This window comes from Panthera tigris, chromosome F2 (assembly GCF_018350195.1).
Source record: "Panthera tigris isolate Pti1 chromosome F2, P.tigris_Pti1_mat1.1, whole genome shotgun sequence".
Lineage (NCBI taxonomy): Eukaryota > Metazoa > Chordata > Mammalia > Carnivora > Felidae > Panthera > Panthera tigris.
Window position 1 is genome coordinate 17,391,412 of NC_056676.1, and position 26,948 is coordinate 17,418,359.

The 26,948-nt window shown below is 36.8% G+C and overlaps 1 protein-coding gene across 5 annotated transcripts in view; it reads left to right on the forward strand.

The window, feature by feature from the left end:
- Positions 1-26,948, forward strand: part of LOC102968087 (serine/threonine-protein kinase Sgk3) — a 144,237-nt gene that overhangs the window by 31,377 nt on the left and 85,912 nt on the right. For 2 of the 5 annotated variants that reach the window (XM_042973364.1, XM_007085028.3), the window contains exon 1: positions 26,106-26,253. The exons of the other annotated variants lie outside the window; for them this stretch is intronic. The gene's annotated coding sequence lies outside the window, so the exon portion shown is untranslated. Of the gene's footprint in view, positions 1-26,105; positions 26,254-26,948 lie in introns of those variants that run through there. 5 annotated transcript variants of the gene reach the window in all.

The window sequence follows — 26,948 nt, forward strand, 5'->3', positions numbered from 1 at the left end:
TTCCAGGGATACAGTGGACTTAGATTTGAATTGCTTAAAATATTTTTTGTAAGATACTCTTTTTTAAACATATTATTAAACACACATAAGAGAATATTCACAAGTGTGTAAAATATAAAGAATAACACTAAAGCAGACCCCGATTTATCTACCACTCAGTTTAAGAAATAGAATACTAGTAATACATTAGATTCCCTATGTGCCCTATGCAATTCAGTTCATGTCCCTCCATCCACCAATTAACTATGGCAAAATTTTGTATTTATTATTCTCCTGACTTACTGTAAAATTATTTTTTCAACATTTGTTTTTATCTCTAAACAGTAAATGCTGAATTTTTTGTCTTTGAAACTTATATAAATGGAATAATTTCTCCTGATACTTTTTTTAAATTTTTTTTTTAACGTTTATTTATTATTTTTGAGACAGAGCGAGACAGAGCATGAACGGGGGAGGGGCAGAGAGAGGGGGAGATACAGAATCGGAAGCAGGCTCCAGGCTCCGACCCATCAGCCCAGAGCCCCACGCGGGGCTCGAACCCATGGACGCGAGATCATGACCTGAGACGAAGTCGGACGCTTAACCGACTGAGCCACCCAGGTGCCCCTCTCCTGATACTTTTAACAGTAGTGTTGGTGACATTCATCCATGTTGATGTATACAGATGTGGTTCATTCATTTTCATTTCTGTGTAATATTCCATTGTATGACTGTCCCAATTTACTTATCTATTTTTCTCTTGATGGACTTTTGGGTCATTGTTAGGTTTGGAGCTAGTACAAACATTGACTTCTTATACATGTCCCTTGTTGCACATGAGCAAAAGTGGAATTGCTAAACCAATTGCTTAATTTCTGAATTTCACGAAAACTTCAATTTGGTTTTCTTTGAAATTAGGAGGATTTGAAAGGGTACCTGGGTGGCTCAGTTGGTTAAGCGACTAACTCTTGATCTCAGCTCAGATCTCGATCTCAAAATCATAAGTTCAAGTCCTGTGTTGGGCTCTGCACTGGGCATGAAGCTTACTTTAAAAAAAAAATGAATTTAAGGAAGATTTGAGAGAAATTATTTCAAATCAATGGTTTGATAATATGGTATCAATTTTAGCAATTTTTCTAGGAAAAATAAATGAATTAAAGATAGTTGATTTATTCAGAAAAGTCAGGAAGTGAGGAATTCTAGACTATTTAGATACGTTTAAACATGGATGTAGGGATATAGATATATAGATATGAGATAAAGACATAGTCAATTTCAGGAATCAGAATATAATCTTAATAATAATAATAGCTAATTTTTATTGAATATGTATTAACCCAAGATGATTGTCCTGGTACATACCAGTTGAATAATTGAATATAAGCCACTGCCTGGAAATGGTTTGTGTGTGTGTAGTGTGTGTGTGTGTGTGTGTGTGAGAGAGAGAGAGAGAGAGAGAGAGAGAGAGAGAGATTGTCTGAATATGAACAGTGAAAAAATTTCCTTCAGATTGCTTGATTTTTGGACAAAAAAAGCATTTTATATTCACTCAGCCTGCTTTGATCAGGACATCTTCTACCATCTGGAAATAAGATGGACTGTAAGATGCTGAATTAATTTTTTCACTGTGATATTTGAATTTCTACAAATTCAAGGAAAAGTGAGTCAATAATGGCTGTTGTGTCAAGTTTACAATTAGTGTTTATTGCCAATGCTTTCCTTTCTATATATCTGGAAGTGTTTTACAAATGAATTTATGTGAATTTCTCATACAATGCCCTCTCTTCTGAAAAATCCTTGCTTTACAACTATCTAAAATTTGCTCACTTTTTAAAAAAGTTTATTTATTTATTTTGAGAGAGAGAAAGCACGCACATACATGTGTGCACATGCAAGTGGGGGAGGGGCAGAGAGAGCGAAAGAAAGAATCCCAAGCAGGCTCTGTGCTGTGACCATAGAGCCTGACTTGGGCCTTGATCCTGTAATCCATGAGATCATGGCCTGAGCCGAGATCAAGAGTTGTACACTTAACTCACTGAGCCACCCAGGCGCCACTAAAATTTGCTCACTGTTAGGATTTCCTCCCTTCCTCTGTACTTAAGATATTTATTTTTGCCCCTCCATGGGCCAGGCACCTATTTGTCTAAGTGCAGGAGATGTAGTAAGAAACTAGATCCAATCTTGCCCTCAAAGAACTTAGAGTTCAGTGAGAGAGAGAGAGAGGGATATGTGAACAGGCAATTCCTGGGCAATTTACGTTGATAGGATTAGTTAATCTTATAGTTAATCTTAAGAAGGGGAAGGGAAAGCTTTCACTATTAAGATATTTTTAAAAACCTGTTCTTTGATTTAAAATAAATACTCAGTAAATTTAAGTACCTGTTTACTTACTCATTTTATAGGTAATTTTTAATACAGCTACTTTCAAAGCTTTCAGGATTTTTTTATGATTTTTTTTATGATTCTTCCTAAAGAGAATACCATTCTGTTTTCTTGTTTGGATTTCACAAAAAAGAAGAACTGCTTTTCTCATTGCTTCAAATATTTTTTTAATTCCATGAGTCATGACTTCTGGAAACTTCTTATTCAGAAAACATTTAGTAGTCCTTGATCACATCTTGTGATTATTTTAATGAACTCATAAGTATGGCATGACATTTAGAACCATGTAAACAACACATGGGACGGTGCCTTGAATCCACATATACTCATGCACTTAATAAATGTCGATATTTTAATACTGGCTTGCTTCACTAAAAGAAAAAGCAGGTATACCACATGAGTAATCTCTGGTTACTAAATATCATTTACTGAGAGGTCAATCTAAGAGGGACTATAAAGTGTCCAGTAGACTTGGCCATGAGGAGAGCACTGTGCTAAGTGTCAAAGCAGTTTGGGGAGATGAAGGGTGGACATTGAGTTGAAGAGTGAACAGTAGAGGAACAGAGAAGACAGGAAGTGTGGACCCTGTTGATTTCAATACATGAATGTGTAATAGGGTGACCATCTACCCAGGACTGTGGGGTTTCCTTGGATTCAGGACTTTCAGGACACTCCCAGGCAAACAGGAGCATTAGGTTATTCTACATACTAGATTCTGTGCTGGGTTCTGAGGTTGTAAAAAATAAGAATGCAAAGAGAAAATTATTATATAATATGATAATTTAGGATATAAATTTAAGAGGCTGTGCAAACACAAAAGGGGACATGCCCTAGTTTGCAGAAGTTGGTCAGAAAGAAGCCAAGGAGAAGATGAAATGAATTCAGTGAAACAGTAGGGGTTACCCCAACAAAAACCAGGGGGACAGAACATTTCAGGCAGAGAAAGAGTGCAGCAGTTGGTTTATAGAGAAATATAGGTAGTTTTTTCCTTAAAGAGAAGGGGAAGTCACTAAAGGCTAAGGGAGCCCAGGTTCTTTACCACAGGGTTTGGGGATGTGGGAGATGTTAATGGAGATAAAGATGTAAAGGGAGATAAGTTTGCAGTGAGACTAGGGCGCTGCTGAGGGAAAGAAAGAAGAAAGGAGGTGCGATGTTTAAGAATAGGGAAATCACAAGTTTCTGAGATGGTCAAATGTGATCATATTAGATGGAAAAGATCTAGGAATTACAAAGCGCTAAAATAAATAGCTAATACTAACTGAATGCTTCCTTTGTTTCAGACACAAGAGGTAGATACTATTACTATCTCCATTTTACAGCTGAGGAAACTGAGGCACAAAGAAGTTAACACTTACCAGCAGTTATGCAGTTCCTAAGAGGCAGAAGCCAGAACTTTATACATTCTATGGAACCCTTCAGTATATCTGCATTTAATATATTTCCACATGTGATTTCACCTGACATTCACAACCACCTCTTGTGGTATTTTTATCTCCAGTTGAGGGGACAGTAACAAAGGTAGAAACTTGTCCCGAGCCCCATGGATAATCAAGATATATGGTTAGGCAATATGTAGAAAAGAACAACCAAAGACACTGTAAATTGCTGAAACTTTTCTTTTCCCCACATTACATACTTCCCCAACCTTAAAATAAAAGAATATGATCCTGCCCTCTCCATACTCCAGAAATATTCTAGCCATTCGCTTGTATTTGTGTTTTTTTTTTAAAATTCAAATGCACTCCCCCCTTAAAGTCATAAATATCATTTCTTAATTCCTAACCAAGTTGCAAGATTACTAATATTGGCCCTAGACTTTAAATGCCCTTACGAACCTCTGAACTCCGGTTGCCCTCTGAGTCCTGAGTTTTGGGGAAGTGGTAGTGACTCTTTGGAACTTTGTTTGACTAGCAACCAACTAGCAAAGCTTTGACAGTTGTGGTGGGAGAGAAGTCTACAGAAGTCTTGAGGTGAGACTCCCAGAGTTTCAGCAGAATTGGTTGATAAAAGTTGGGGTTGACTCTCCCATCAAGGGCAGACAAGGGCCCCAATAGCAAGAGTTGGTTTGTATATTTTGGATATTCACAGATCAGAGGGTTTCTGTTTAAATTGTGACCAGTTTTGATTTTGGATAATTTCTGCATTTACAGATGGAATGAGAGACAATGCAAAGTTAAGGAACATTGTCCCCATTTTTATGTTGCTAGTTAATGATTGAGCCAGGACTAGAGTTAAATCTCTACCCCCTTAACCTATTGCCCCAGTGGGATTAAAAGCCAGTGAGGCTTTACCACCAATATACTGATTTGCCAGTACATCTCTTATGGATGGCAGCTGTTTAAGTACTCAGAATGCTTCCCCAGAAGGCTCACAGACCTGGAGTTTCCATCAGTGAAACTCTCTAATGTTGTGACACACACAGCATTCCCTCACCCACTCATTAAATGGCTCTAGTGTGTTAGGCATTATCCTAAACCCTTTCAGACTCAGTGGTGAATATGACAGACACAGTCTCTGTCCTCATGGTGCTTAAGGGGAGATGGTCATAAAACAATTACACCAAGTGTTTCATTACATTTGTGTGATAAATGGTATGTAGGGTAAGTATTGGATACTATGTGAATGGAACAAGTACCCTAACCTAAATCCAGGGTGAAAGAATGCTTCCTTGAGGAAGTATGATTCAGGCTGATTCCCAAAAGGAAGTAGGAGTTTGCCAAGTCTTATGGAATGAATTGTCTCTCTCCAAATTCATATGTTGAAATCCTAACCCCCAGTACCTTAAAATGTGACTGTATTTGAAGATAGAATCTTTAGAGGTAACCTAGGTTAAATAAGGTCATTAGGGAGGACCCTAACCCAACATGACTAATGTCCTTATAAAAATAAATGAAGACACAGATACACACAAAGGGAGGGCCAAGTGAAGACACAAGGAGAAGATGGCCCTCTACAAGCCTTGAAAGAAGCTTCAGAAGAAACCAACTCTATAGACACCTTGATCTTGGACTTCTAGCCTTTGCAGTTGTGAGAAAATAAATTTCTGTTCTTTAAGCTACCCAGTGTGTGGCACTTTGGTATGGCAGCCCTAGTAGACTGATACATCAGTAAAAAGTAGAGGTATAAGTGCTCCAGGTAGAGAGAATGACAGACTCAGAGAGTTGTAGTTGGCTAGTTTACTATCTAGTGTTGTAAAAGATAATAATAGGGGTACCTGGGTGGCTCAGTTGGTTGAGCGTCCAACTCTTGATTTCAGCTCATGATCTCAGAGTTGTGGGATTGAGCCCTGCATTGGGCTCCATGCCGAGCATGGAGCCTGCTTGAGATTCTCTCTCTTCCTCTTTTCACCCCTCCCCCACTCATGCTTGGGTGAGTGTGTTCTCTCTCTTTCTCTCTCAAATTAAAAAAAAAATTTGGATATGTAAAATTATGTTTATTAATGGCCCCATCTTCCAACATTATCATGTGTTCACCTGCTTCTAAAGTACATTATACGTTCATGGGGTTCTTTTGCCTGGAAGGGTCTTTCTCTGCCTTCCTGGCCCTGAAAATCCAATGCATAGTTCAAAATAACTGAAATCTTACGTACATGATACCTTTGACCACTCAGGCCACTACTTGTCTATACTTTTTTACTGATTGTGTATGCCAGTGGTGCTCAGACTTTTTGGTCTCAAAACCCCTTCCACTCTAAAAAATTATTGAGGACCCCAAAGAGTTTGTATTTATGTGAATTATCAATAATTACTATATAAGAAGTTAAAACTGAGAAATTTTTTAAAAATATATTTTTAAATGTTTACTTTTGAGAGAGACAGAGACAGAGCACGAGTGGGGGAGGGACAGAGAGGGAAACACAGAATTTGAAGCAGGCTCTAGGCTCTGAATTGTCAGCACGGAGCCTGACATGGGGCTCGAACTCACAAACTGTGAGATCATGACCTGAGCCAAAGTTGGACGCTCAACTGACTGCACCACCAGGATGCCTCAAAAATATTTATTTAAATTAAAACAATTTACCTATTACATATTAACATAAAACATTCTTATGATAAATAAGCGTTTCACAAAGCAAAAAAAATAGATTATTGCCGTTTTACATATTTCAAATCTCTTGAATTATGTCTGTCTTACTAGGAAACAGCTGGATTCTTACACCTGTTTCTGCATTCAAACAGTTACAATATGTTGTTTTGATTGAGGTATGGAGAAAATAAGGCCTCACAAAGATATGTAGTGGGAAAAAGCAGGGATATTTTAGTAGCCTGTCCAGAAAACTGTGAAGATTCTTCTTTGATACTATACCAAGACTTGGCAAGTGGCCATTTTTTAAACACAAGCTGTGTGGCTTAAAACAACAGAAATTTATTCTCTCACAGTTCTGAAGGCTAGAAGTCTGAAATCAAGGTGTCAGCTGAGCCACAGTCTCTCCAAAGACTCAGCGGGACATTTGTTCCTTACCTCTTATAGCTTCTGGTGTTTGTCTCCCTTCATCTTCACATGACCTTCTCCTCTGCTTGTCTCTGTGTCTTCTTTTCTGTCTCTTATAAGGACACTTGTCATTGGATTTAAGCCTCACCTGGATAATATAAATTATCTTGTGTTCCATTTGGGACACCACCATTCAACCCACTATAGTCATCTTATATTTTGAATGGATCTTTGATGCAGGCATGATTTTGTAACTTCATGTATTAGTCTTTTGGAAAATACTGGTTCACTAATGTATGCAGATTTTCCAAATTTTGACACATTTGATTTAACAATATTTTTAAAAATCATATTTATTAATATCACTAAGTGCGTCAGAAAAATCTTTCAGTGGAAGGAAGCAGGCAAACTCAAGGGGGAAGAAACATATTTTCCAATACTCTTAATTTCACTTTAAAGGTTGAATTCTGTCAATGCCAACAAACACACTGAGTTGTTTTCCTTGATGTGACAGGCTTACTTTGTTCATTTTCAAGAAAATGTCTGCCAAATATCCAAGCTTGGCAAATATTGTCATTTGTCAGTCATCCTTTTCAGTAAAAATTGTGTTCTATATAAAGCAGCTACTTCAGCTTTTAACTCAATTACACAAGGAAGGACTTTCCCTCCAGACAATCATTAGAGTTTGGTATACAGCAGAAGTCCTTTATGCATACTTCCCATTTTGTCACACAAGAGTATTAAAAACTAATGTACTCAAAGGTCAAGATTTAATAAAATTTTTATTGCTTTTTCAAGGATATCCTTAAGTGAACTTGATTTTTTTCCCCCTCTTTTTAAACTCCAAGTGAGTAATGGTGAGGAAAATAATGAGTAGTAAAGCAATGAGTCTGCCTTGTTTCATGCCAGGGCACCAGCAGTTCTAGCTACTATTACTTTTGCACCATCAGTGCAAATCAGTGAAAAACGCAAATAACATCTTATTATGAAAATAGACCTCACAGATCCCCCCCAAAAGGGTCATAGGGCCTTCCAGGGATCCACGGACTATACTTTGAAAACTGCTCGTGTATACTATTCATTTTAGACCTAGATCACCATAGACTGATTAAATTTATAACATATATGTATTTCTTTTTTTAAACATTTTTATTTTATTATTTTTTAAAAAGCTTATCTATTTATTTTGAGAGAGAGAGGGAGCAGAAAGAGATGGGGAGAAAGAGAGAATCCCAAGCAGGGCCCACACCCAGCACAGAGCCTGATGTGGGGCTCAGTCTCCCGCCCATGAGATCATGACCTGAGCCAAAACCAAGAGTCAGACACTTTACCTACCGACGGAGCCACCCAGGTGCCCCTGTTAACATATGTGTATATCTTGTTATTTGACTGTTTCCTTAGAAATTAAATATATGTATGTATCTAAAAATAAAAATTAAAAAAAAAACCAAATAGTATAGGAAGGCTTATAATGAAAAACAAACACTCCCCCACCTCACCAGTCCTCTGAAGCAAACACTGTTTTAAGGAAAGAAACCTTTTTATTATAGAAAATTTCAACATATACAAAAGTAATCTGAAGTATAATTAGCTATTATAAACATGTTTCCCACTTTCAACAGTTACATACTTACAGCTAAATCTCATTCAGCTAATCACCCTCTCTTCCTGTCTCTATAATGAAGCAAATCTGCGACATCAGGTCATTTCATCCTTAAATATTTCAGCAGTATGTCTAAAATACAGACTCTTTTCAGAAACATAACAGAAACATTGTATCTTAAAAAACAATTATTTCTTAATGTCATTAGATATCCAGTCATATTTAAATTTCCCTAGTTACCTCATAATTTTTTCAGTTTGTTTAGTCCAATTGAGATTCAAATAATATCTATATAATTGGTAGTTGATATATCTTTTCAGTCTTTTAATCTAAGTGTTTCTTGCCTTTCATTTTTCCCTTATAGCTTACATCATGAAGAAACAAGGTCATTTGTCCTATATAATTTCCCACTAAATTTTGCTGATTGCATCCCTAAAATGTCATTTATCATGTATCTCTAGCCCTTGTATTTCTTATAAATTGGAAGTTAGAAGTAGAAACTTGATGAGATTTGGGTTCAAATTTTTTGGCGAGAATCCTCTGTAAGTGGTGGTATGTTTTTCTATCAGGATTCATAAAAAATGTCTGGTTGGCTGTACTTTTGTAAGGTGAACAGTCATTGATGATCATTGCCTAGATGCATTAACTTGTTAGAGTTTGCAAAATGGTCATATTCTAATTCTGTCTGCTTTATTCATTAGCTAGAATTATTCTGTAAAAAGCAGCTTCCCCTCATCGACTATTTCGTTACCTTGGGGTGTAATTTGTATTGGAAAGGCAGTATAAAGGTTCGATTCTTACCATTGATTTACCAGTTAAAAAAGAAAAAAAAAAGATTTAGTTCCTTAATATCACTTATAGGTAATCCATGAGGTTTGTTTTGTATTTTTTAGTGTCTTTATAAACTCCTGTATTTAACATTCACTGTGTTTTAGTTCACCATAGTCATTAATTCTTTTTTATGCTTGATTTTTCCATCTTTGCTTAGCTCTGAATTGGCCCTGAGGCCTTTGACATGACTATAGTACTCACTGATACCATACCAGAAGTAAGGAAGTTAAGACATTCCAGGCTCACTTTGTGTATTTCCCGACCCAGATCTGCAATCTGCTGATCCTATAAGGAGCCCTGGTTTATTTTAGTGGAAAATGTCTAGAGACCACTATCTAGGTGCTGTAGGTGCTCATTTCTCTGAGATGATTGATATTAGGTCTTTTCTGCATCAAACCTGGGTAATACATATATGCATATATTTTAAAAGTAAAATACAAAATATATTCATAATGTTATTTCCAAGTGAAATTCAGTACTATAGATTTTTTGTGTTTTGGGTTTTTTAAAAATTGATCTCTTCTATATATCTCCTCTCTCTCACATCAAAATCCTTGGTTTTTAAAGACACAAAGATAATTACTCATTTTATTTATCCCACAACACAAACACAGTCTCAGAATAATAATACCGTTACCAACATATGATTGCTTGGATAGAGTTTAAGATTTTTTTTAATGTTTATTTATTTTTGAGAGAGAGAGAGAGAGAATGAGAATGAGTGGGGGAGGGGCAGAGAGAGAGGGAGACCCAAAATCCGAACCAGGGTCTAGGCTCTGAGCTGCCAGCACAGAGCCCTATGCAAGGCTTGAACTTACAAACTACAAGATTGTGACCTGAGCCAAAGTTGGATGCTTGATCAACTGAGCCACCCAGGCTCCCCGAGTTTAAGATTTTCTTTACAGTTCTTTTTTGTCTTTGGGATTTATCCCACCAGGAATACACAGCTGACCCTTGAACAACATGGGTTCAAACTGCACAGGTCACTTATATGCAGATTTTTTTCAATAAATACAGTACTTATGCTTTTTTAAATAACATTTTTTTCTCTAGCTTACTTTATTGAAAGAATATAGTATATAGTACACATAACATACAAAATAAGTGTTAATTGGCTGTTACCAGTTAGGCAATTACCAACAGTCAACAGTAGCTTAGTAGTAGTTAAGTTTTTGAGGAGTCTAAAGTTATACATGGATTTTCAACTGCAGAATGGGGGCTATTGGTGTCCCCAACCCCCAGCATTGTTTGGGAGTCAGCTGTACTGTTTGAAGTGACTTAAAATAATTCCTCTAATCAATTTGGTTAGGTCTATTTGTTTAACTTTGAGAAAGAGCCATTTTTATTTTTAATCTTTTCTGCTTTTAGTTCCTATTATATTTCCCTCCATGTATGTAAATAATAAACTTTATGTTTTTCTTTCTTGACTTTTGTTAACTTTGCACATTGTCTTTGAACAAATAATTAGAATACATGACATCTGAGCTCTCATAGCATCTTCCCTCCCCCTCACTGTAGTAAATATAGTTTATACTTAATAACCTTTGTTTCTTGTTCTGTCAATGATACACAGGGGGATTGAAATTTTCATTTTATACACTTGATATACTATACATAGAGCCCAGTAGAGAGCAGTATACCTAGTATACTAGGTAATTAATACTTGCTGAATTAAATTGAAAATTTTTTTTAGTTAGAGAGCGTGCGCACGTGTGAGTGGGGGAGGTGGCAGAGGGAGAGAGAGAGAAAGAGAGACTTAAACAGGCTCCACACTCAGCGCAGAGCCTGACATGGGACTCAATCCCATGACCCTGGTATAATAATGTGAGCCGAAATCAAGAGTTGGATAGGGCGCCTGAGTGGCTCAGTCAGTTAAGTGTCTGACTTCGGCTCAGGTCATGATCTTGCAGTTGGTGAGTTTGAACTCAGAGCCTGGAGCCTGCTTCAGATTCTGTGTCTCCCTGTCTCTCTCTGCCCCTCCCTCCCTCGTGCTGTCTCTCTCAAAAATAAATAAACCTTAAAAAATTAAAATAAGAAAAAAAGAAGTGGACACTCAACTGACTGAGCCACCCAGGTGCCCCTAAATTGAATTTTTATTATACTGTTTGCCAAATAAAATGTTAGTCATCAATTAATGGAGACACTAGTTAAATCAATTAGTAATTTATAAATCATGGTATCAGATCAAGGGTTTAGAATCAAGAACAGTTGCCTTTCTCTTCTTCCCTTTTTCCCTTTATCTGTAAATTATTTTGGTTGTCATGTCATCTTTTTTGTGTTTCTGTTATTCTCTTATTAAAAGATATAAGTATTTGGATATAAATTTGATATGACTAGAAAAAAATTATAAAGGAAGAGAGCTTGTGAGTGTTTTAATGAGGTTAATGGTAAACCCACGTTAAAATCTTTAGAAAGGAAATTCATATGAATGAAGCTGTTAGTGCTAAGCTCTGGGACCCAAACTGGAAAAAAAAAAATCACCTATTTATGACATAGTGTATTGAATCATGAAAATACACTGGAAAATAATTTTCCCCTTTAGCATACAAAAGAATGCATAAAAAATGTTCTCGTAGTCTGTGTCTCCATTAATGGAATCTGAATTAGGCAGTCTTTTAAAAGAAATATGCGTAATTAATCATGGATTAAAAATTAGTAACCAGATCATATAAATCATTTGAGGCAAATTTAAACCCAAAGGCTTATTTCAAATTCCAGTGTCAAATAAAATTACTCAGCACATCATTAATAGATGATTTTCTGCATACAAGATTAATAGAAAAGATATGACTTCTGAGAGTTGAGAAAGGATTCAATTGGATGTCAAATTCAAAGATTTTATTTCCTTTCTAAGATAAATAACCCCTAATTGTTGTTTATTGAATTTTATTTTCTCTGGCCCATTGCTGTATAGGGCTTCAATGTAATTATATCATAGGTCATTAATTCTCTTTTATAGAGTTAGGTCTCTTCACTATAACATTAATATTTATGTAAACCAACATGGGTTTAAACAAAAGAGGGGCGCCTGGATGGCTCAGTCGGTTGAGGGTCTGACTTCGGCTCAGGTCATGATCTCTCGGTCCATGAGTTCGAGCCCCGCGTCGGGCTCTGTGCTGACAGCTCAGAGCCTGGAGCCTGTTTCAGATTCTGTGTCTCCCTCTCTCTCTGACCCTCCCCTGTTCATGCTGTCTCTCCCTGTCTCAAAAATAAAATAAACATTAAAAAAAATTTTTTTAAATAAACACAAGATATATAAGAACTATTATATGTAAGAATTATATGGAATTTGGGATTCAGAAAATAACATTTAAAAGTTGTATTATCAGAAATTATACTTATCAGCCTTTCTTTTTAAGTTTCAGGTGCCTTTATATTTCAGTAAATGTATAGTCCCAGGGGTGTACTTAAACGTCTACTGTGTCCCTTTATTATATAGTTCATTTGTCATTATGTCTTTATTTTAAAAAAATTTTTTTACATTTATTTTTCAGAGACAGTGCAGGTGGGGGAGGGGCAGAGAGAGAAGGAGACACAGAATCCAAAACAGACTTCTTTCTCTGAGCAAGCTGTCAGCACAGAGTCTGACGTGGGGCTCAAACCCACTAACCGTGAGATCATGACCTGAGCCGAGGTCGGACACTCAACCGACTGAGCCACTCAGGTGTCCCAGTCATTATATCTTTAATAGTGCATTATGTTGTGTTCCTGCTTCAACTTTGTTTCTTAGTCAGTATATCTCAGTACAATGGAATCAAGTTTATTTCTAAAAGTTATCTGCCATCTCAAAATTCCAGAGACAAAGTCTGAGAAAACAGTAAAAGTTTCATATTAACCTACTCTAGAATATTAGCAGTGGGTTTTTTCTTGGAAACTCATTGACCTTTCAAAGCCGTTTTATTATACATGGGTAAGTTGTCATTATAGAAAGGTGATGTAGCATAGTGGTTAACAGCATGTACTATGGAACGAAAGTAGCCAGATTCTAATCCCTGATCTGCCAGTTAATAGCAAGTGACATTGAGCAAAGTGATTTGGCTTTGTAAGTGTTTCTTCACCTGTAAAATGGGGATGATAGTTGTGCATAGCTCATAAGCTTACTGTGAATATCAGTATATGTAAAAGTGATATATGACTGTTAGCTATTATTATTTTGACTCATACTATTAAGAACATTATTATTAAGAACATAGCTCATAAGCTTACTGTGAATATTAGTATATGTAAAAGTGATATATGACTGTTAGCTATTATTATTTTGACTCATACTATTAAGAACATTATTGGGGTGCCTGGGTGGCTCAGTTTGTTGAGCAACTGACTCTTGATTTCGCCTCAGGTCATGATCTCATGGTTTGTGAGTTTGAGCCCCACATCCAGGTTCTGCACTAACAGTGCAGAGCCTGCTTAGGATTCTCTCTCTCCCTCTGTCTCTACCCGCTTCTGTCTCTCCCCCTCAAAAAGACAAAAACGAACATTAGCAATTATTGTCAAGGATGCAAATAGGTCTAGTTATTTCCTATTAGTGTTCAGAAATGTGTTTATAACTGTTTCATCAGGAAACTGTAATATTACCTATTTATGTGATTTTTTAAAGTGTTTTAGACATGCTAGAGTCAAATATATTCGCATAAAAACACATCTCCAATTCTATAATGGAAGCCAAGAGGATTCATATGTAGAAATTTATATTAATCTTTTTCCTTCAATAAATATTATGTGGTTGATCCGTGTAAGAATATCCTAAGGACCCTGGAAATAATAGGGCGAATCACATATGGATCTTGCTGACAATTATTGACTAATAGGGGAAAAACAATAAATAACTCTGAGGTAGAAAGAAAGAGGTACAGATAAAATTCTCCTAAGGGCTTACAGGAAAGAGAGATTCCCCATTGAAAGATTGAGAAAAACTTTTGAAGGAGCTTGTATTTGAATAATGCCATGAAAGAAGAGCAGGACTTATATAAGTAGAGAAATGAAGTTCTGTGTTACATGTAAATAAAGGAAAAGGCTTGTTTTGCTTGGAGAATGGGAGGCATAAAGGGGAAGTAGGTTATATGATAGTCAGATACGTAGGATCTAGGAGGCTAGGCTGAGAAGATCTTATTCAGTCATCAGTGGGATATTGTTAAGGCGTTTTTCACAAAATTAAAGTGAGATTCACATAACATAAAACTAACCATTTAAAATGACCAATTCAGTGACATTTAGTATATTTACAGTGTTGTACCACCAGTACTTCTGTCTAGTTTAAAACATTTTCTTAACCCGAGTTAAACCCCATGTCCATTAAGCAGTAATTTCCCATTCCCTCATCCCTCCTGCCCCTGGCAACTACCAATCTGCATTCTATTTTTGTAGATCTACCTATTCCAAGTAGTGGATTTATTCAGGATGTGACTTCTTGTGACAGGCCTCTTTTACTTAGCATAATGTTTTTGAGGTTCATCCATATTGTAGCATGTGTCAGTACTTCACTCCTTTTTATGACTGAATAATAATCTGTTGAATATATATAGCACAATTTGCCTACCCATTCATCCATTGATGGATATTTGGTTGTTTCCGTCTTTTGGCTATTGTAAATAGTACAGCTGTTAACATGCACATGTAAATATTTATTTGGGCACAGGTATTCAGTCCTTCTGGGTATATATCTAGGTGTGGAATTGCCAGGTCATATGGTAATTCTGTGTTTAGCTTTTTTGAGGAACTGACAAACTGTTTTCCACAGTAACTGCACCATTTTACGTTCCTACCAACAATATACAAGGGCTCCAGTTTCTTAACATTCTTGCCAACACTTTGTTTCCACTTTTTAAAAATTATTACCATCCTAGTGTGCGTGACATGGTATCTCTTTGTGGTTTTAATTTGCATTTTCCTGATGACTAATGATGTTGAGCATCTTTTCATATGCTTCTTGGCCATTTATATATTTTCTTTGTAGAAATGTCTATTTAGGTCCTTTGCCCATTTTTTAATTGTTATTCATCTTTTTTAAAAATGTCTATTTATTTTTGAGAGAGAGAGAGAGTATGAGTGGGGAAGGGGCAGAGAGAGAGAGGGACACAGATTCTGAAGCAGGCTCCAGGCTCTGAGGTGTCAGCAGAGCCCGACATGGGGCTCAAACCCACAAACTGTGAGATCATGACCTGAGCCCAAGTCAGATGCTAAACCAACTGAGCCATTCAGGCACCCTTGTTATTTATCGTTTTGTTATTGAATTATAGGAGTTCTTTATATATTCTGTATACTAGACTCATCAAACATGATTTGCAAATATTTTCTCCCACACCATAGGTTGTCTTTTCACTTTCTTGATAATGATCTTTGATTCACAAAGGTTTTTTTTTAAGTTTATTTAGAGAGGGAGAGAGAGAGAAAGAGTGGAGGAGGGCAGAGAGAGAGGGTGAGAGAGAGAATTTGCACTGTCAGCACAGAGCCCAATGCAGGGCTCAAATGCATGAACCGTGAGATCATGACCTGAGCCAAAACCAAGAGTTGGATGCTCAACCAACTGAGCCACCCAGGTGCCCCTGATTCACAAAGGTTTTTAATTTTTAATTTTAATTTTTTATGAAGTTCAATTTATCTATTTTGTTGTTGTTGCTCATGCTTTTAGGGTCATATCTGAGAATCCACTGCCAAATCCAAGTTCATGAATATTCATCTCTATGTTTTATTAAGATTTTTATAACTTTGGCTCTTGTATTTAGGTCATCGATCCATCTTGAGTTAGTTTTTATATAGAGTGTGAATTCCTTCATTTTGTCATTTTGAAGGGAGAAAAGGAATTAATGAGGTAGAAAAATTAAAATTAAAAAATTAAAGTTAAAAAATTAAAAACACACACACACACACGAAAAAAAATCGAAAAATGATGCTAGATCCTAGGTGTGTTTTGGTCTGGGTGTTGAAAGTGGTTTGACAGATTAGAGAAAAAAAGGGGGGGGAAAGAAAAAAAAAAAGGAAGTCGTTTGACAATTTGAAAAAATGGATACACTGAAGTACACTAAAATGAGATGATGGGAGTAAAATAGAATTTGAAAAAATTTACACAAAAGTAAAGAATATAGTAGGAAAAAAATTAAAAACATTTTTAATAAAAATTAAAAATAAAAATGAATTTTTTCTCTTTCTATATTCAAGAAAAAGAAAAGAAACAAAAAAGAGAAAAAAGAGAAAAAAAGAAGTTGTTTGAAAATTTGAAAAACTGAATACACTGTAGTAGACTAAAATAAAACGATGGAAGTAAAATAGAGTTTGAAAACATTTACATAAAAGCAAAAAATATAGTAAAAAAATTAAAGAAAAATATTTTTAATAGAAATTGAAAGTAAAAATGAAGTTTTTCACTTTCTGCATTCAAGAAAAAGAAAAAAAAAAACAAAAAAGAGAAAAAAAAAAGGAAAAAGAAAACAAAGAAATTGTTTGAAAATTTGAAAAGGTGAATACACTGAAGTAGACTAAAATAGAGTGATGGAAGTAAGATAGAATTTGAAAAAATTTACACAAAAGTAAAAACTATAGTAAAAAAATTAAAGAAAAATATATTTAATAAAAATTCAAAATAAAAATGATTTTTTTTCTCTTTCTGCTGAATTCTGTGGTTCAGGTTGTGCAGATTGTTGTGTTAATCCTCCAATCAGTTTTCTAGGTGTGTAGGATGGTTTAGTGTTGGTCTGGCTATATTTCATGGACACGAGACACACAAAAAACTTCCATGCTGTTCTACCATCTTGGCTCTTCCCCAGTTTTTATATAGAGTGTGAAGTAGGGATCCAACTTCATTTTTTTTTTTTTTTTTTTTTTTTTTTTTGCATGTGGATACCCAGGTGGCCAACCACTCTATGAAGAGACTGCCCTTTCCCCATTGAATGATCTTAGCATCCTTGTTGAAAATTACTTGGCCATGGATTATAGGCTTATTTATGGACTCAATTCTATCCCACTGGTTTATAGGCTTATCTTTGTGCTTGTTACCATACTATTTTGATTACTATAACTTTGTGGTAAGTTTTGAAATCAAAAGTGTGAGACCTTATTCTTTTTCAATATTGTTTGGGTATATAGGGCCTTTTGCAATTCTATATGAATTTGAGAATCAGTTTTTCCATTTCTGCAAAACAAGGCTGTTAGAGTTTTGATAAAGATTTCATTAAAATCATTACAGGATTTTGAACAGAGAAAATTATATGACTAGAATTGAATTGTCTTAGACGACATTCTACAATATGGATAAAAAGAAGGAAAAGAGAGGAGTTCTGGGAGACCATTTAAAAAGTTAGCACAACAGGAAGGCTCAGACCTATATTTTTGGGGTGAAGGAGAAGGGACAAATACCAGAGACTATGGAAGCAGACTTGAAGGGGCTGAAGTAATGGTCTGTTCGTTTAATGATTTGCACCCCATTGTTATATGCTCCAGGCCCTGAGGATGCTATAGTGAATAAGATGGATATGTTATTTTGCTTTCATGGACCTTGAACTCTAATGGGGCAGGAACAAGGGAACAATAAACAGTGAAATAAAGAGCAAACTGTGATCAGTGCTATGAAGAAAATGAACAAGCTGCTATTACAGAGATCACAGAGGAGGGCCTATTTTAGATAGGAAAGGTCTTGATGAAGAACAGCTATTTAAACAAGACCTGAATGATGAGGAGTTAGCCTCTGGGAAATGGGAGGCAGACAAAAGAAAGGATGTTAACCTAAGAAAACAAAATTATCAGAGGCTCTGAGAAAGGAAAGGAAAGGGAGGGAGATCTAGGGAGAAGTCAAAGAGGAATCCAAAGTTTGAACATGGGTAGCTGAGTAAATTGTAGTGCTGTTAATACAACAGGCATGGAGGGAAAACCATGCATTCATTTATTTTCAGGTGGAAGATATATAGCAGGTACTTGGAAATTTGGAACTAGAGCTGAGGAAAGAGGTCAGGCTTCAGGTTAAGTATATTGTAGTCAGCTGTATGGAGGATGAAACTCAGATATAAGCTTGTATGAAAAACCAGTTATAGTGAAAAGAGTTTAGGACTTAACGTTGAGGAGCTAGATTTAAGTCTTCTCTCTTATTGACTGGTAGTGATACTTCCGGCAATTTCTCTCTATAAGGTCACAAATCTCTATTTACTGTCTAGTTTGTTCTAATGATCTATTTGTCTACCTTTATGACAATTATGAGAGCTTTATAAGTCCTCAGTATCAGGTAGTTTTGTTCTGTTTAAATCCTTTTTTGACTTTTCTAGCTTCTTGGTATTTCCACATGTATTAGTTTTCTATTGATGCCATAACAAATTACCACAAACTTAGTGGCTTAAAAACAACACAACTTTATTATCTTATACTTATGTGTTTAGAAATCCAGCAGAGGAGGTCTCAGAGGGCTAAGTTCAAGGAGTCAGCAGGGCTGTCTTCTTTCTGGAGGCTTTAGGAGAGGATTCCTTTCCTTGTCTTTTCCAGCTCCTAGAGGCTGCCTGCATCCCTTGGCACCTAACCCCCTTTCTCAGTCTTTTGTGTGTGTGTGCTGATTAGTCTGGTTTAGCAATTTGACTGATTTTTTTTTTTTTAATCAACTTTTGGTCTCATTGATTTTTCTCTTTGTCATTGGATGTACTCTGATAAATTTCTTTCTTTCTTTACATTATTTTGGTTTAATTTGCTCTTTTTTATTTAATAAGGTAGAATCTGAGGTCATTGATTTAAGAACTTTCTTTTTTTATTATGGGTATTACCTCTTAAGTTCTACTTTAGTGCTGTCTACAAATTTTGATATATAGTGCAAAATATTTTCTAGTTTTCCTTTTGATTTCTCCTTTGACCCATGGGTTATTTAGAATTGTATATTTTGATTTCAAATATTTGGACATTTTCCAGATGTTTTTCTGTTATTGATTTCTAATTTAATTTCATTGCAGTTAGAGAACATAGTTTTTGTATGCCTTAAATCCTAATAAATTTATTGAAACTTATTTTATGGCCCATTGTATGGTCCATCTTGGTAAATGTCTTATGTGTACTTGAAAAGAATTATATTCTTGTGTCTTGTAGTGATCTGTAAATGTCAGTTAAGATGGTTAATAGTGTTGTTTAGGTCTTTTATATTTTCTATGGTCTGAATGTTTGTGTCTACCCCTAAATTCATATGTTGAAATCTTAACCTCCAAAAGCGATGATGGTATTAGTAGGTGGGGCCTTTGGGAGCCCTCATGAATAGGATTAGCACTCTAGGGGTACCTGGGTGCTTCAGTTGGTTAAGTGCCCAACTCTTGTTTTCAGGCCGAGGTCATGATTTTGTGGTTTGTGAGTTTGAGCCCCAAGTCGAGCTCTGTGCTGACAGTGTGGAGACTGCTTCGGATTTTCTCTCACTGTCTCCTCTCTCTCTCTTTCCCCCTCTCAAAAATAAGTAAATAAACTTAAAAAAAAAAAAAAGGAGTAATACTCTTACAAAAAGATACCCTCTATCAGATAAGGACACAGAAGGTGCTAGCCATAGACCATGAAGAGGGCCCTTATTCAACCATGCTGGCACCCTGATCTCAGACTTTCAGTCTCCAGAGCCCATGAGAATTAAATTTCAGTCATTTATAAGCTATACAGTCTGTGATGTTTTGTTACAGCAATCCAAATGGACTAAGCCAGTATCCTGGCCGATTTTCTCTCTACTTGTGCTATTATCATGAAGATTTTTTAAAAATCCCCCCCAAAAAGGATATGCCTATTTTTCCTTGAAGTTGTTTCAGTTTTTTTATCATTTATTTTGAAGCTCTGTTATTAGGTGCATAAAATATTTAGGACTTTTGTGTCCTCATTGGCCCCTTTATAATTATGAAATGATCTTCTCTTTCCCTGGTAGTATTATTTGCTCTGAAATCTACTTTATTGTGATATTATTTTAGCTGCTCCAGCTTTCTTTTGACTAGTGTTAGCATGGTGTATCTTTTTCATCCTTTTACTTTTAACTTTGTGTCTTCATATTTTTGAAGTATAGTTTTTTTGTAGGTGAAATATAGTTGGGTCTTATTTTATTCAGCCAGTAAGACAAATTTTAATTGGGTTGTTTTGACTATTGCATTTAATGTTATTATTGATATGAGTTAAGTTTATGTCTGTCTTCTTGTTTGTTTTCTATTTGTCTTATCTGTTCTTTGTGTCCTTTTTCCTATTATTCTACCTTATTTTGGATTGAGCATTATGCTTCCATTTTTTCCTCCTTTGTTGACTTTTTAGTTGTAACTCCTTTTCTCCCTTTATTTTATGGCTATTTTAGGGTTTAAGTATATATCTTTAATTTATCACAGTCTATCTTCAAATGAATTATGCCATATCACTTATAGGATGCTTACAGTTAATTATAGAATACACTTTTCAATAATATACTTCCATGTCTCTCCTCACAACCTTTATGCTATTGTTGTCATACATTTTACTTACATATAGGCCACAAAATCCACAATAAATGATTACTATTGTTGTTTAAACATTTGTTATCTTTTAAAAAGATTCAAATTATAAAAAAAACCCAACACCTCTATTGTTATTATTTCTAGTGTTCTTCATTCCTAGTGTATATCTATATTTCCAGAAATATGGAGTCATTTTCTGCCTATCATATGGACTTCCTTTAACATTTCTTGTAGTGCAAGTCTTCTGGTTATGGTCTTTTAGCTTCTGTGCATCTGAAAAAAAATATATTATCTTGAGTTTTGAAAGATATTATTTGCTGGGTATAGAATTCTAGGTTTTTAGCTTTTTGTTCTGTACTTCAAAGATGTTGGTCCGCTGTCTTTTTCTTGCACGATTTCTGAGAAGAAATTTTTCATCTCTTGTTTCTCCATATATAGCATGTGTTTCCCCCACTGGCTGCTGTTAAGATTTTGCTTATCACTGGTTTTTAGTAATTGTATTATGAAATATCTTGGTGTAGTTTTCTTCATGTTTCTGGTGTTTAGGTTCATTGAGCTTGTCAGATCTGTGGGTTTATAATTTTCATCAAATTTTGAAAATACCAGTCATATTTCTTTAACTGTCTTTTCTGATACCCTTCCCCAAACCCTTCTTTCTCCTCTCCAACTACAAGTATATTAGGCTGCTTAAAGGTTTGCCATAGCTTATTGATTCTCTTTTCTTTTTTATTTTCAAATTTTGAAAATACCAGTCATATTTCTTTAACTGTCTTTTCTGATACCCTTCCCCAAACCCTTCTTTCTCCTTTCCAACTACAAGTATATTAGGCTGCTTAAAGGTTTGCCATAGCTTATTGATTCTCTTTTCTTTTTTATTTAAAAACTTTTTTTTATTTTTAGAGAGAAAAACATTTTTTTATTTTGAGAGAGAGTGTGCATGAGCACGTGCAAGTTGGGGACTGGGGCAAAGGAAAAGGGAGAGAGAATACCATGCTGAGCATGGAGCCTGACACAGAGCTCGGTTCCATGACCTTGGGATCATGACCTGAGCCTAAGTCAAGAGTCAGACACTCAACCAATTGAGCCCCCTAGGCACCCCCTTTTCTTTTTAAATCCTTTTTCTCTCTATAATTCATCTTGGAAATTTCATATTGCGTGTCTTCAAGTTCACTAACGCTTTCTTCTACAATGTCTATTCTTCTGTTAATCCCATCTAGTGTATTTTTCACCTTAGAGACTGCTTGTTTTTTTTTTTTTTTAATTTTTAATGTTTTATTTTTAAAGGGGAGAGAGACAGGGTGTGGGTGGGAGAGGGGCAGAGAGAGAGAGGAAGACACAGAATCCAAAGCAGACTCCAGGCTCTGAGCTGTCAGCACAGTGCCTGACGCAGGCCTCGAACTCACAAGCTGTGAAATCATGACATGAGCTGAAGTCAGATGCTCAACCGACGGAGCCACCCAGGTGCCCCTAGAGATTGTTATTTTCATCTCTAAAAGTCAGATGTAGAAAATTTTTATAACTTCCTTGTCTCTACTTAATTTTTTCAATATATTACCATAAAATAACTGTTTTAATGTTCTTCTCTGCTAATTCTAACATCTGTGTCAGTGACTGGTTAGTTTTAGTGATGGATTTTTCTCTTAGTTGTGGGTCATATTTTTGTTTCTTGACATGCCTTGTAATATCTGATTTAATGGCAGATGCTGTGAATTTCAATTTATTGGGTGCTGAATATTTTTGTGTTTCTATAAACATCTGAATTTTTATTTCAGATGCAGTTAAATTACTTTAAAATAGTTAGATCCTTTTGGATCTTTTATTTTTTGGCAGCACCAAAGCAGCATTTAATCTAGGGCTAATTACTCTCCAGTACTAAGCCAATGCTTCCAATACTCTACCTCATTGAATTGGGAGGTTTCTAGTTGGCCTGATATGAATAGCCACTATTCCTGGCCCTCTGCGAATGCCCAGTACTTTTCCTTCTAATGCTGAGACAGTTTGTTCTTTTCTTGACCTTGGGTGCAGGTATGCACTGATCAGCACTATTGAATTATCAAGGAAGACCCTCCGCAGATCTCTGGGATTCTCTATGTTGTTATCTTATCTCCCATATCTGAGTTGTGAACTCTAGCTGTCTTGTTTTTCTTGGACTTAGAGCTCCTGCAGTTCCTCTTTTATTGCCATGGCCTGTAAATCCTCTGAAGATAATAAGCTGGGGCAAATCTTGTTCATTTTCCATCTCTGAGGCATCATTCTCCTTCACTGCCTAATATCCAGTATCTTGAAAACTGTTGTTTTATATATTTTGTCTAGGTCCTTTTTGTTGGTGGTGGTGGTGGTGGTGGTGGTCAGGTGGGAGAGTAAATATGGTCCTTGTTATCATATCTTGGCCGGATTCAGAAGTTCCCCAAGGCTCCAATCTTCATAGTCACTTCACATTTTGAGAAGAGGAAGAGAAACATTCCGAGAGTCTATAACCAGTTGCCTCTGGTACAACCAGTCTGTAAAATGAAGTGTGACTGTTGTTTAATCTGCCTACTTAATACTTATTAAACACCCAAAATATTATAAAGGTTTGTTGTGAATAGTGATTTATAGATTGTTTGGGCCAGACTTCAGAGCTCTGGGGCTTCCTTTAAACATGCCAGTGACATTTTCAAAACACAGGGGCCATTGATAGATTGCAAATCAGTTTTCACTCTTACTGGGTAGTCATTCTGAAAACTTGGTTCTGCTTCTACTTTTGTCATCTGGGTAAGGTTGCAATTAAGGCAAATTTACTCTCTAAAGATATTAGTACTATGTAGGACCCCCTAAAATAGGCAATTTACTGTGATTTCAGGGTTTATTTCTGGGACACTAAATACCTTTCTAGTCCAACTCCAAGCAGTGCAATGTGATTCTTGTTTATCTTATTCTTAAAAATTTATTTGAAATTTAAGGGGAAGCTCCTGCAATCATATTTGCATGGAAAGAAAAGATCAGCATTTTAATTAAAGCAAAGGAAAGAGAGGACTTAATAAAGCTGAAAATAATCATAGACTAATGAATATATTTTTAAGCACTTACTATGGGTATAGCATTTTTTTTGGCAATGCGGTGACAAAAGAATGTGTTAGCTACTTTTCATCTTTATGTACCTCTGTGAATGTCATAGATTCAGTCTTAAAAACAAGTCTTATTTAATAGTAATTTATCCCCCCACTTTTTAAAAGTAATCTCTATGCCCAAAGTGAGACTTGGAAATCTTGAGCTTAAGACCCCAACTAAGATCAAGAGTCACATGCTCTACTGACAGCCAGGAAAGTGCCCCTGTTCCCTCCACCCCCCCTTTTTTTTTAAGTTTATTTATTTATTTTTAGAGAGAGGGAGAGAATCCAACGCAGGCTCTTCATTGTCAGAGCAGAGCCTGATGGGGGGGCTCAAACTTGCAAACTGTGAGATCAGGACCTGAGCTGAAGTTGAATGCTTAACCAACTGAGCCACCCAGGTGCCCCTGTTTTCCCTTTTTTAAAATCAGTCACATGTAACTGCCCATCAAAGCTTTGGTTAACATGAAGTAATTGGTGTTATTTCAGTGTCATATAATTTCAGATAAAAACAGAGAATCTTGGGATGCCTGGCTGGCTCAGTCAAGGGAGCATGTGACTCTTGATCTCAGGATTGTGAGTTTGAACCCCAGATTGGGTGTAGAGATTACTTAAAACCTAAAAAAAACAAAAATTAAGTAAAAAACAGAATCTTGCTGGTATAGGTAACGAATAGCCTATATAATTTCTTTTAGGTTTTTTGAGATACTGAAAATAGCTTTTTCTTCTTTAATTTACTGGGACCTAGGGTGATCCAGTAAGTAGCTTACAGTTTAGTTTTGGAGATAAATATTATAAATAACAGAAAAAACAAGGTAGGACTGTTAAGTGCCACATTTGAGCGGCATAGATCCTAAGTGTTATAGGATTTTATTGTATAGAAAGGTACCTGAGCTGAGCTATCACAATCTGGACAGGTAGCTAGGACTGAGAAGTATTCTGAGGTGGGAGGCAGTATATATAAATGTTCAGTGGCCAGAATGTTGGCTGTATGTTGTGGATATTGTACAGTGAGAGACTCTTCTATCAGAGAGTAGTTAGAGATGAGGTAGGAAAAATAGGTGAGGGTCAGATCTAAGATCTTGAGTTCTTTGAATTTGTACTTTATACAGAGATGGCAGTGAAAATGAGAAGGGTCATTGAAGAGACTCTGTAATGGAGAAAGCCAAGGACCTGGTGACCAAATGTGAGGATTGAGAGGGAAGAGTAGAGGTTTTGAGCTAAGAGTTATTATTATTACAAATAGAAAAGTCAGAAGAGAGAGCTTAAATGAAGTGATGCCAAAGATCCCTGGGGCTTTTTCTAAAAATTCCCAATTTCTCTGTGTGGCTCCTGACTGGATAGCACTTTCCCTATGGTCCTTTGCCCTCAATTGTTGAGCCTGGCAGGATGAAATCAAGTTTGGAAGGGCATTTCCAGGTCATGAAGTCACCTGGCATAATTTTTCATTTTACAGATAAGCAAATCAAAGGCTTTAGATATTGTGACTTCCCTTAAGACCACACAGCTAAGCTGGTTTCTTGCTACTGTTTTCTGAAATTCCTTCAGCAAATACTGTTGGTGAAGTGAGCCTTGTGTTTCCCCACCATAATTCAATTAGTGTTTGACATGATTTGCAAATAGTTTTTCACCTTCAAAAATCAAATATATTAATAAAGTATCTCCTTCTTAGTGGTCTGATTTTTTCCTTTATCCATACTTGTAGTAGCAAACTTCGTAGCAGTATACTATGGGCATTAATGCCAAACTCGTTTTGAGTGTAATGAGTCTGCTCTCATGAAAAGTGCCTGAGCTGTTTGAGAAGGAATGATTAACATTAATTTAAGTCTGGAGCTATTCTTACTGAGAGTCCTTTCTAGAATTTTTTAAATGAACGAGATGTGGATGGAGATCAGTAAAGGATTTGCTTCCTTTCTTTGCTTCTCTAAACGCTATTCCTTATTCATGCATGGAACCCTAAATTCGCGTGTGACTCCTAACCTGCAGGAGAATGAGATTAGCTCATTAGCTAATGGAGCTGAAAAAGTGAACTCTTCTGCTTTAAGATGTCTCACCCAGTACTACACCTCAGCTGGAACCTGGGGAGAGCGCCTTCTCTTTTGCCTCCCAAGCCTGTTTCCTTATCTTAGCCCTTGGCTCTCTCCCTTCCCCCTTCCCCCTTCCCTTCCCCTGCATCGCGCACTTCCTTGCTTGGGGTCATGCACCCCAGGCTCCCCCTCCTTTATTTATTTAGGGCCGCGAGGCTGCATCCAGCTTGCAGCTGTGCTGCGGTCCACCGCCTCCTAAAGCCCGGGGCGGAGCTGAGTGAGCATTAGCCCCGCCCTCAGTTGTGGGCGGGGCCGGCGGCCGAGAAGGTTCCGTTTATTTGTGTGGGCGGGGCCTCCTGCGGGGGGCGGAACCAGGAGGTCGGGCCAAGGCGGGGAGGGTGGCTGGCCCAGCTGGGGGCGAGAGGCGCGGCGCCGAGGCTCGTTGATTGTGGCGCAGCTGTGGTGGCGTTTCCCACTCGCTATGCGTCGGGCGAGGATCTCCGAAGGTAAGTATGGGGGAGGGTCTGGGCGTAGCGAGAGCCAGGTGGAGGTACTCCCGCGGGCGCGTTTGAGCCAGGTGTTGTTTGGAACCGCCCCTGTGCTACTTCCGTGCATAGTAGGAGCGCGTGGTACGAGTGGGCGGCCTCCTGGCGTGAACCCCCAGAGGGAGAGGCGCAGGTCTGTCTCTAGTTTTGCAGCACTTGTTCACGGCATTAGCTCCAGGACAGAAAGCATTTGCGTTGCTCTACACACCTCCTCCCCAAATCTCGAGAGACCTCAGGTACTGAGGTTTTTGTGTTCTTTAAAATGCATTTCTAGTTCGTGGTTCACGACTGGAGGAGAAAGTCGATAGTGAACTTGTAGTGCAGCTTTATTTTGACTTCATGTTAGTCAGTTTGCAAGAACTGTAAGAGTGCAACTGGTAATGGGACTGTTATTTAAACAAGAGCTCCAGGGTTTACATAGGCAGCGTATTGTGGAGATTATTGTGGAGTATTTGAAGCTAGAATGCCTGAGTTTGAATCTACCTGTTAATTGTGAAAAGTTGGGCAGTTTGCCAAATTCCTCTATGACTTTGTTTCTGCATACATAAAATGAGGATAATGATAGTTCCGTCCTTATAGGATTGTTATGAGATTAAATCAGTTAATACTTAGTTCCACCTGGCGCATAGCCCACACTAACGTTGGCTGTTTTTATT